Source organism: Limulus polyphemus, unplaced genomic scaffold (genome assembly GCF_000517525.1).
Source record: "Limulus polyphemus unplaced genomic scaffold, Limulus_polyphemus-2.1.2 Scaffold1146, whole genome shotgun sequence".
Lineage (NCBI taxonomy): Eukaryota > Metazoa > Arthropoda > Merostomata > Xiphosura > Limulidae > Limulus > Limulus polyphemus.
In genome coordinates this window covers 139,797-150,611 of record NW_013666756.1, presented here as the reverse complement: position 1 = coordinate 150,611, position 10,815 = coordinate 139,797, and the positions used below count along the sequence as shown (strand labels likewise).

The 10,815-nt window shown below is 35.2% G+C and overlaps 1 long non-coding RNA gene across 1 annotated transcript in view; it reads right to left on the bottom strand.

The window, feature by feature from the left end:
• Nucleotides 1–9,849, bottom strand: part of LOC111086499 — a 19,492-nt gene extending 9,643 nt beyond the window's left edge. Inside the window, exons 1-2 of the long non-coding RNA XR_002611215.1 lie at nucleotides 9,761–9,849; nucleotides 9,350–9,462 (exon numbers count right to left, since the gene is read on the bottom strand). This is a non-coding gene — a long non-coding RNA (uncharacterized LOC111086499). The remainder of the gene's footprint in view (nucleotides 1–9,349; nucleotides 9,463–9,760) is intronic.
• Between the last annotated feature and the right edge of the window lie 966 nt (nucleotides 9,850–10,815).

Sequence of the window (10,815 nt, the reverse complement as noted above, 5' to 3'; positions counted from 1 at the left end):
AATAATACTTCTGACTGCAGATCAACTACTCACTGTCTACCCACACATTACATTCCCCTCTTTTATATACCAGCCTACCCTATATCTAGTAATTACTAGAGCATTCGCCAAAGTACAGGATAGTTCTAGAAACGTGGCGTCACGGTGGTCATGTGACTCGCTGACGCAACAATAAGATATAACATTAATTATTCCTAAGTTATAGTAAATGGAAAGTTAAAATTCGATTATCTAGTAATGCTAAAGAAATCTTAAGCACCACCACTTTATGTAGAACTTAATTACCATGCAATTGATTGTGTTTTTGTTTGTTTGGTATTAAACAATCATAATTCTGCCTTTTCCCTTGATGAAAACAGGTCCACCTGTTGTTATAGTCTTCCTAGTGCAAAACTACAGAATGGGTTATCTGTGCTATACCCACCACAGGTATTGAAACAAGATTTTAACGTTATAAGTCCTCAGACTAGCTGCTGAGTCACCGGACAAATATGTGTAAATAACTTCAGAAAATAATATATATATATATATATATAATAGTTGTTTAAAAATCTAATATAAGTTTGTTTTTTTATTTGTGAAATAGTCGTATCAATTACCTTTTAAATAAGTTGTTTATTCCACTTAAAAATTGAGTGCACGTGCACGAAAGGTATGTAAGGATATTAGCACGTGTGATATCACGATCACTGTTCCAACTTCTATTAAAAACACGCCCTTTCAAGGCCTTTTAAAGCTGAATTATTCGTAAACATTGTATATCATTACTACAAAAATAACAATTGGAGTTAATGTGCACAAATATAGTTTTAACAAAAGATAAACAGCGACCTACATTGTCCCTCGCCTGCTTTTAAGTATATTACCACAAGTAAACAGGTTTTGGCTGCACTTTAAAGTAAATATTCTGTAATTCACTTTGACTATATACAAAATAATAAGCCAACGGATTCATTGTTGTGTTATCAAGTGCACACAAACTGTAATTACATATAGTTGCTTTGTGTAAGACTGTTATAAGTTGATACTATATTAGGTGAACTGTTTTAAGGTTGTAGTAACAGTAAAAGCTTTCACAAAAGGTAAAATATCTCAACACTTCTAAGCCAAATCAGAATTTGACTTGCTTCTTGAGAAATGTGTTTATTTCATATTAAAAAAATACCAGGATTTATAAGATCTGATTGGGGTCAAAAGTATTTTTTAAAAAGTTTTTTTTTTTTCTAGAAGTCACTCGTATTTCGTGAAGAATTTTCCCGTGATGAAAAAAAAAGGATATAAAAAAAAACCTCTAGTAGAGAAAGCAAAAAATAATTTTGAATTCATTAAATAGAAGTACCCAAAATTATCTTCTGTCACAAAATTGAAAGACATGATACATTCCAAACATCAAATGAAAATATTCAAACAGTTGCTTCTAACGTTATCTATGAACGAGAGAAATGTTATTACACTCTAAAGAGGTGATAATAGCTTTCGTAATTATATAATTTATACAGTAACAGTTTGCTGAATTTCGCGCAAAGCTACTCGAGGGCTATCTGCGCTAGTCGTCCCTAATTTTGAAGTGATAGACTAAGGGGAAAGCAGCTAGTCAACACCACCCACCGTCAACTCTTGGGTTGCTCTTTAACAACGAATAGTGGAATTGACCTTTACATAATAACGAACCCACTGAAAAAAAGGGTAAAGATGTTCGGGGACACGTTTCGAAACCGTGACCCGCGTATTACGAGTCGACCGCCATAACCAGCAGGCCAAGTTAGGTTAACCGGAGCTGACAAATCTGTATAACAGTTCATAACTACTAAGCATGCTTTACGAAAGTCTACAAACCATTAAGAAAAATCTAATGACATTCTCGAGTGTATCGAGGCAAAGATCAAACAGTTGTTGTCCGCCAAGATTGTGGGTACTGCTGACTGGTTTTCCTCCTTTTGGTCAGCGGTTCAAAATTAGGAATGGTTCTGCTTGAATATTAAAATATTATTTAGCCCACGTGTCATAGGATGCTGTTCATATTCAAAATACTTTATACTATACATTTCCAAGTCATTTTTCATATACCTAAAACTATCCCACAGTTTTACGGGACGGTTGCAGTTATTTGTTTGTTCGTTTTGAATTTCGCGCAAAAGCTACACGAGGGCTATCTGCGCTAGCCGTCCCTAATTTAGCAGTGTAAGACTAGAGGGACGGCAGCTAGGCATCACCACCAACCGCCAACACTTGGACTACTCGTTTACCAACGATTGGGATTGACCGTCACATTATAACGCCCACACGGCTGAAAGGGCGAGCATGTTTGGTGTGACGGGGATTTATATATGTTTTAGGCTTAGCTGTTCACACACAAAACACGAAGAAACAAATTTGTGCTCTACTTTTTTGTACAAAGCTGGCTGATAGATAATATCATTAAGATACACATATCTTTTAGGCTTAGCTGTTCCCACACAAAACAATAGAAAAATTGAAACGTTTCATCTACCCAATATAAGAGACATTTTGTATTCCAAATAAAGAATAGCAGATTTGGTTTTACATTATTTAGATTTTTTTGTGTGTGTATGTTGACTAGAAATTATAGAATTTATCCTATTAAGTAGAAAGATTTGCTCTGCAACTTTTCTCATTTCCTTCATTCCAGATACTTGTTGTTGTCGAAGTCTATAAAGTTATTGTGTATGTAACACAAATACCAGAAAGGTGCATGAGGAATAAGGTACGGACAAGATATTGCTTCAAATGAAACGTAACTTAAATAGTTTTTTTGCAAATACTTTTCTTGAAACATAAATTAGGCTTAGTCTCTGAGCTAACGAGATGTATTTCCGTAGGGTACCCGAAAGTGTTCTGTTTCAAGAGTAAATGAAACCACAATTAAGAGTAACAAATATTTTTATACAGAGTGAATAATTATTCTCGTGATTCATGACATGCGCACGTTTTACTGTAGTCACGACAGTACAAATTGCAACGTTATATTGGCGCGAGTGGTTAAAACAGATGACTCCTCCAGGCGGCCTTCGGCCCCCTTTCGTGAAAATTACGTATTTAGCGTCGGTGCTCAATTGGTCCTGATATGCGCGTTGTTGTTTGATGCAAGCCCATATCAATATATATTACTTAAAGAGAAGACAGAGTGATCCCAGTCAGTTCGAAAGTTGAATATTACACTCAGCAAGTCTGTTTGTTTTAGATTGGTTGCAGTGTATATATACTTTCATTGCGTTATCCATAAGAATGTGCACGCCTGACTAAAAGTGCTTTCTTATGCAGTTCACGTCGGGGGAAGTAATTTCTATCAAGATACCTAAGCACGAGTAATCACGTACCGTAAAAAAAAAAAAAATACAAAATCGGTGACTGAAGAACTAGGAATTAGCTTCTCATTTCTTCAGTAACACGTGATAAAGTAATGTCTGTTTCAACCTGATAATTATACGTCACAAACACTGGAATACATTCATAACATACACGTCACTGACATGATTATATTCAGTAATCTTATCAAGCAAAACGGTATTTTTAGGCCAAAACAAAAGAAGGTTTGATTGTTTTAGAGCAAAGCCACATTGGGCTGCTATCTAGTGTCCCTACCGCGGGAGGAATCGAACCCCGGATTTAAGTGTTGTATTATCCGTAAACTTACCGCTGTCCCACCGGAGGACGGTAAGAGAAGGAATAATACACAGAACTAGTGTAGTATTTTATATTTACATAGCCTACTCATTATGCAAGACATATGCAAGCTAATTATTCTTCATTCTTCATCAGGATTAAAAATGCCAACTGGTTTGTTTTATCCTTAACATTAATCATCTGTAGAATAGCGCTGGAAAAATTTAATTAACCAGCTTTTCCTACTTTCGATTCTAAAGCCGCGTGAAGTTTTCCAGAAAATTTAAAAAAGATTTGGCAGCCCCAGTTCTGGCCCCCCAGTGGCACAGCGGTATGTCTGTGGACTTATAACGCTAGAAACCGGGTTTTGATACACGTGGTGGGCAGAACACAGATAGACCATTGTGTAGCTTTGTGCTTAACTTCAAACAAACTGATTCCACAATTCTGGTCCAGCAATAATAAAATTTGCCCGGTATGGCCAGGTGGTTAGGGCACTTGACTCGCAATATGAGGATCGCGGGTTCGAATCCCCGTCACACCAAACATGCTCGTCCTTTCAGCAGTGGGGGCGTTATTATGTAACGGCCAATCCAACTATTCATTGGTAAAAGAGTAACCCAAGAGTTGACGGTGGGTGGTGATGACTAGCTGCCTTCCCTCTAGTCTTACACTGCTAAATTAGGGGCGGCTAGCGCAAATAGCCCTCGTGTAGCTTTGCGCGAAATTCGTAACAAACCAAACCACAGTCTGGGTCCCATAACCACTCATCCATTCCTGACCCACACTAGTCGTAAGAAGCTCGATTTAAAATTACCCACAAGGAGGGGTACCTTGCTAGAAGCATATACTTGAGAATTTCTAGCTGATTGCTAGCTGATCTATGAAGCTATTTACAAGATCAACCCGAAAGATCACAATGACGTATCATTCTGCAAAAACCAACGTGAAAAAATAAAAAGAATCAAATTAAGTTGAACTTTGTAATCGTATTTATTTATTGCACGTTTGTAATTAAGCACGAAGCTACACAATGGGCTATCTGTGCTCTGCCCACTACGGGTATCGAAACCCAGATACTAGCGTTATAAGTCCGTAGACATACTGCTGTGCCACTGGGGGCCCAGGCAATATAAGGTTGGTTGTTGTTAAGCGTAAAGCTACATAATGGGCTATCTGTACTCTGCCCTGCTACTGCGGGGAGGAAGGCGTTTTTTTTTTTTGCCTAACCATTATACAGAAATGTTTAATAGTCACGAGGCCTGACAAAGTCGTACTGAACAAAATAATATAACGATTTAAGTGTTTTAACATCATTCTTAAGAAATTCATACTGCGACACATATTTTCTTGCAGTTCACCTCATATGCACATGATCCACACACACAACAAAACACCTTTCCCTTGTGAAACTTATTTTCTTGCAGTTCACCTCACATGCACATGATCTACACACACACACACAAGCTTTTCCCCTGTGATACTTATTTTCTTGCAGTTCACTTCACATGCACATGATCCACACACACACACACACACACACATTTCCCTATTACAAGATTCATGCCTGTTTATGTGAAGAGAAAAAATAAATAAACTGGTGGTGCTTTTAATAGGACATGAGCCCGCCAGGACAGAGATAACTAAAATATTTACCGCTAAACGCTCGCTCTACAGGGTCATAAAAAGCATACGGCGGATGCAGAATACTAAGTTTTTGGCTTCACTACCTCGGTACGTTCCCCTACAAAAACCTTCGATTAATGAGAAAGGCCCTTTTGTCCGATACGGGTACTAAAGCGGTTTGGTCACTACGCGCTGTATACAGAACAAGTAAAAAGTGGCAACAGCATCCGGTTTTGAAACTGGAATTTCATCCTGTTTTTCTTCTCTCTCTCTTTTTTTTTTTTACAGTAACTTTTTTTTTAACACACGTCCGCAATGCATTCATTAAATGCGTTTCAACAGTAGACTTGGATGTAAGTATTTCTGTTTTGCGTAAAGGAGGAGTGAGGAACAACTCAGGAATAATTGCCCATATATATATATGTTCTTGAAAAGCGATGTCCTGTTCTTCTGGAGAGTGAACTCAAGACTTTTTGAAAGTAATTACGGTGGCCATTGTGCCTATGGTATGTATTAGAGAGCTTTTTAAAAAATCATGAATGAGTTACGGGAGTAGACTGAGGATATCCCCAAACGATGCATTCGTTTCGTCAGCTCCCAATCAAAGTAAATTATAACAGTAACTTCAGAGCAGTCATTTATCACAACAATGGTGAACCAAAACACCAATCTTTAAGAGATTTTTTAAAGCTGACAGTTATCAGCTATTTAGCTAAAATAATAAAGTTAGAGATAAAATATGGCGACATTTGTTTATACATTTTCAAATAGCAAAATGAGAAGCGATATATTTACACATCTGTTCAAATCAACCAACGAGCAGTAAATTCAGTGGTCCTGTGAATGAGGATATCAAAATAAATCTTTTGTTATTAATGTTATATCTACGTAATGTTGTTTCATTTAGAGTACCTAAAAAGTACAGAAGTAGACATGGCCACCTCGTGTAAAATATAATTTAACGTGGGTTAATTAGGTTCGTAGTAGATGCAGCCCACAACCAATCACAGGCTGTCTGAAAAAGCTAAGTTTCACGCAGCCTAATAATCCTCAGATCACTGTGGAAGCCAAAATGGCGCTACAAAGGAAAATACAGTATGTAACTTTTAAATGTCCAGGTGTCCCTGTGTAACAGAAAGTATTCGACCGTTCTTCTTGTAACCATGTGTTGAAGTAGCATGATGTATCTTGAATGTAAACTTTTTTAATCACAACAGATGTCGCTGTTAACAGACTACAAGAACAAAATTTAATCAAGTTTGCAAATTACCCTACAAGTGACGATTTTGTCAGCAAGCCGTGTGAGCAATTGTGATTTATATATATATCTAATTTTTAGCATATAATATCACCCAAACTTATCTTTGTAGTTTTCCCAAGAATAGAGACATTGCTGTCTCCTGTTGAAATAAAATGAAAAATTCTTTAGATACAATATTAATGGGGGTTCAGATTACACAGATTTGTATAATAGCAATTTAACGCCTTATGCTTTTTTTTTTTACATAAAGAATGATGAATTATTGGCAGTGATCGAACTATAAATTTGAGCGTTATAATCCCTGAGGCTTGTTGCTAAACCACTGGTAGATTTCCACCTTATGATTCAATGTTTTAAAAACATTGAATTCAAATGTAATATCTAAATACAATGGAAATAAGAATATATTTTCGTCAACAATTAGATAAAGAATAATAAAATAATTACGTTGTTGGACGTTCTAAACCAACTGCTTGTTTATAATTAATTAAACATCCAGAAATTAGGTTGGAAAGCATCAGTAACAACTGTTGTACGTAAGATTAAAATATATATTTATTTATCTATTATTTCTTTACTTTTATTTTTCTGCTTTATTAATATGGATTATAAAATTCAGATCAGATTGTTTAAACACTAGGAGCGTCTAGCTTCGTAAAACGTCATATTTCAAAGTTACTAACAAACAAGATTAAGTGCGAAAAATGTAACTTTGTCGTTGTTTGTTTAATCCAATGATTAAACTACGAAAACATATAATAACTATTACATAATGAATAAGAAATGATATGATATTTGAACGTATACATACACAAATACGTCATTCATAATCCTTTATATGTCGTTTTACGGATATAAACTGTCTAGCATGTTACAGAGAATAAATCCAAGTTTCTAATTAATTAAACTTTAGTCAAATCTCTTACAACAGATCATTCTTTCGTAAAGCACGTTCTCTGTGCATTAACAAGCAAGGTAAGTGAATGTTTCGCTAAACATACTTATAGGATCAATATTAAGACTCTTTAATCAGCAATTTTCATATACTTTATAGTCTTTGAACTGTTATGAAATACACGCGTCTACTCATACACATTTTAGCTGATCATAATGAAATACATGTGTGAGTTAAAAAGCACAAAATATTTAACATGAATAACGTTAAGATCAAACTAAGCTAATTAAATTCAACATATCTTGCGATCATATGTAATCTTTGGTAATGACAGCACTGTGAGGAATTTTTGCCCCCTAATGGCTCAGTGTTAAGACTGAGGGTTTATAATACCATACGATACACGCGATGAGCAGAACACAGATGACTCTTTGTGTAGTTTTATGCTTAATAACAACAACTCCAGGCAATTTTCCCTCAAACTGCAGAACACAGATGACTTTTTGTGTAGCTTTATGCTTAATAACAACAGCTCCAGGCAATTTAATCCTCAAACTATTCATTATCAAGGTGTAACAGAAACCATAAAAATACATATCAAAGAAAAGACATCGTAATCAGAGAATAAAAAAGACAGACAAAGTAGACACTTGTAAAGAATGTTCTTACTGGTGTCTAGGGTCGAAACTTTCTACCAAAAATATGTTTTGTACGAGTTTCAATTTATAATTAATTAAATAGTTTATTAAATAGACTTGATACCAAGCGATAATTTTGGATGTACATTAGTTTCGAAATTATATTTAGTAGTTAACAGTAAATTAGATTCAAAGTGTGTTGGAGTAAACGAAATAATCGAATAACCAATGAATTTTTTCCTCAATTATAGCTTGTTTAATTTGATATGTAAACTTACACGATTATTATTATTTAACTCCAGAACGTTCTTTTCAAATAACATAATTATATTCTTTTGGTTTTATCGAACTCTAGACCGCAATAAAAACATTACTGTCTCATATAGTAAAGTTTAATTATTATTATTATTTTTTGTTAAGCACAAAGCTATACAATGGGCTATCTGTGCTCTAACCATCACGGATATCGAAACCCGGTTGCTAGCGTTCAAAGTCTACAGACATACCGCTATGCCGCTAGAGGGCTAAAGTTTATATAAGGTTTGTTTCTTGTAAGGCAGAAAGCTAAACAATAGGCTATCTGTCCTCTACCTAGCGCGGGTATAGAAATTCTAGCTTTAGCGTTATAAGCCCAACAATGTTAGACCACTTTGTCGTGTATTCAATGAAAGTCATTACATCTTTTAGAATTGCAAGTTAGTCTTTTATCTTTTGTTGTTTGGTTATTTAATGTATATTAAGAACCCTGCAATAGAACCAGTATTTAATGAAGTTGAACAAATCATTACAAATCGGATGTACGCTGAATTTTTAAAAGCGTATCTTGTATATTGCACTTGCTAATTATATAATTTTTATTTACCAACGGCGAGAAGAGCATAGATAGCATGTTGTGTAGCATTGTGCTTAACAACAAACAAACCCTTTATTTACTTGTACTTACATTCCGTTCTATATCTAAGAGCAGTTTGTTTGTTTGTTTTTGAATTTCGCGCAAAACTACACGAGGGCTATCTGCGCTAGCCGTCCCTAATTTAGCAGTGTAAGACTAGAAGGAAGGCAGCTATTCATCACCACCCACCGCCAACTTTTGGGCTACTCTTTTACCAACGAATAGTGGGATTGACCGTCACATTATAACGCCCCCACGGCTGAAAGGGCGAGCATGGTGGGACGGGGATTCGAACTCACGACCCTCAGATTGCGAGTCGAGTGCCTTATCCACCTGGCCATGCCGGGCCATCCAAGAACAGATGGACACATATAATAGTATCAATTATATTCGATTTTAAAGATGTCACATACCTCTTATCTAACAACGTCCAATTGAAAAAGTACACGTGGCGATTCCCTCGCTGGACAGTTTCACTCGTTCCAAAAAACGTGTGCAATCTGATTTCTTGACATCCATATTTGCTCTGAAAAGTAAAAGTTCATTATTCCAAGATCAAATATTAATATTCATTTTAGAAAAGGTGTGAGCAAAGCATACAATAAAAATGCGAAAAGCAAATTAATAAATATATATACAGCACTTATTTTTCTCCAGGTATTAATACTACGCTAAAAGGCTCGCCTTTTTAAAAACTAAAAATATCACTTTATCTTCCCAAATTGCAATATATGCTCAAAACGTCAGTACAGATACAATCTTCTGAACATGATACAACCAATAACATATTGAATCTGAACGTTATCAAGCATTGTTCTCTTTACCGTTTCCATAGCAACATCACGAGTCTGGTGTATTATCCAAGTCACGGGACATTGTTCAACAGAGTTTTACATTACTATCGAGTAACCATGTTTAAAGCTCAACTAATAACGAGTTAATTGTAACAACTGAGAGAAAACAGCGCTGGACAGAGTTTATAAAGATAACACAACATGCTTCGTTACCTAAGAAACACCTGTCCTTTCTCTTGTTTTTCCCAGCGTCCGATAGAATTTGTTCTAGTTATTGGTGGTAGCGCCACCTACAAATCTAAGAGTAGCTGCAAGTTTCTAACATATATACTTTAAAACGAAATGTTAATTGTATGGACTTTATCTGTCTCTCTAGCTACTGTTAACATATCCATGTTCTAAGTGCTTTTTTACTTACTGAGTTGTCTACCTTTACAATTCATGATATAAGCAACATTTTTAAAATCAGGGGGGAAAATCACTGGTCTTTAGGTTTTGAAATTCCACGAAATTGATAAAAAAAAACTGTCATCAGACTGATGTTTACGAATTTCATGTTGACAAAAAAGCTTTATTCGTTCCTATGGCTACAACTGTTTCTAAATGTCGGTTGCATGCCAACGAGTTCCTATCCACAAACATAAATGAAATCAGGATTTTCATAACCACTGTAGTTTTCCCAAGTTCTATATGAAAAAATTAAATTAACTTAAATTAAATTAAATCCGTGGAAATTTTGAATTAATCAAGATAACTAAAAATACTGATGGAAACATAGTACGTTTATCAGAGTACGGAGTTCATTTTAACGTATAATAACGCTGTAATAAAACCATATAAAATATTCATCATTTTTCCTCAAATCGTATAAGTGTCCTTGAATAGATTTTCATTTGTATTTTCCTTTTTTTCTTTTTTCTTTATTCATAATTGTCTGAAGTTCATAGTTCACAGAAAATATCTTGAATAACTAATACGTATAATTCGGTGACGAGGAACCCACTTTGAGACTAATAATGGCTGGAGTCGAAACGTTGTACATTTGCTGTCATGTTAAACTTATATTAAAGTTTTTCTTCATTACC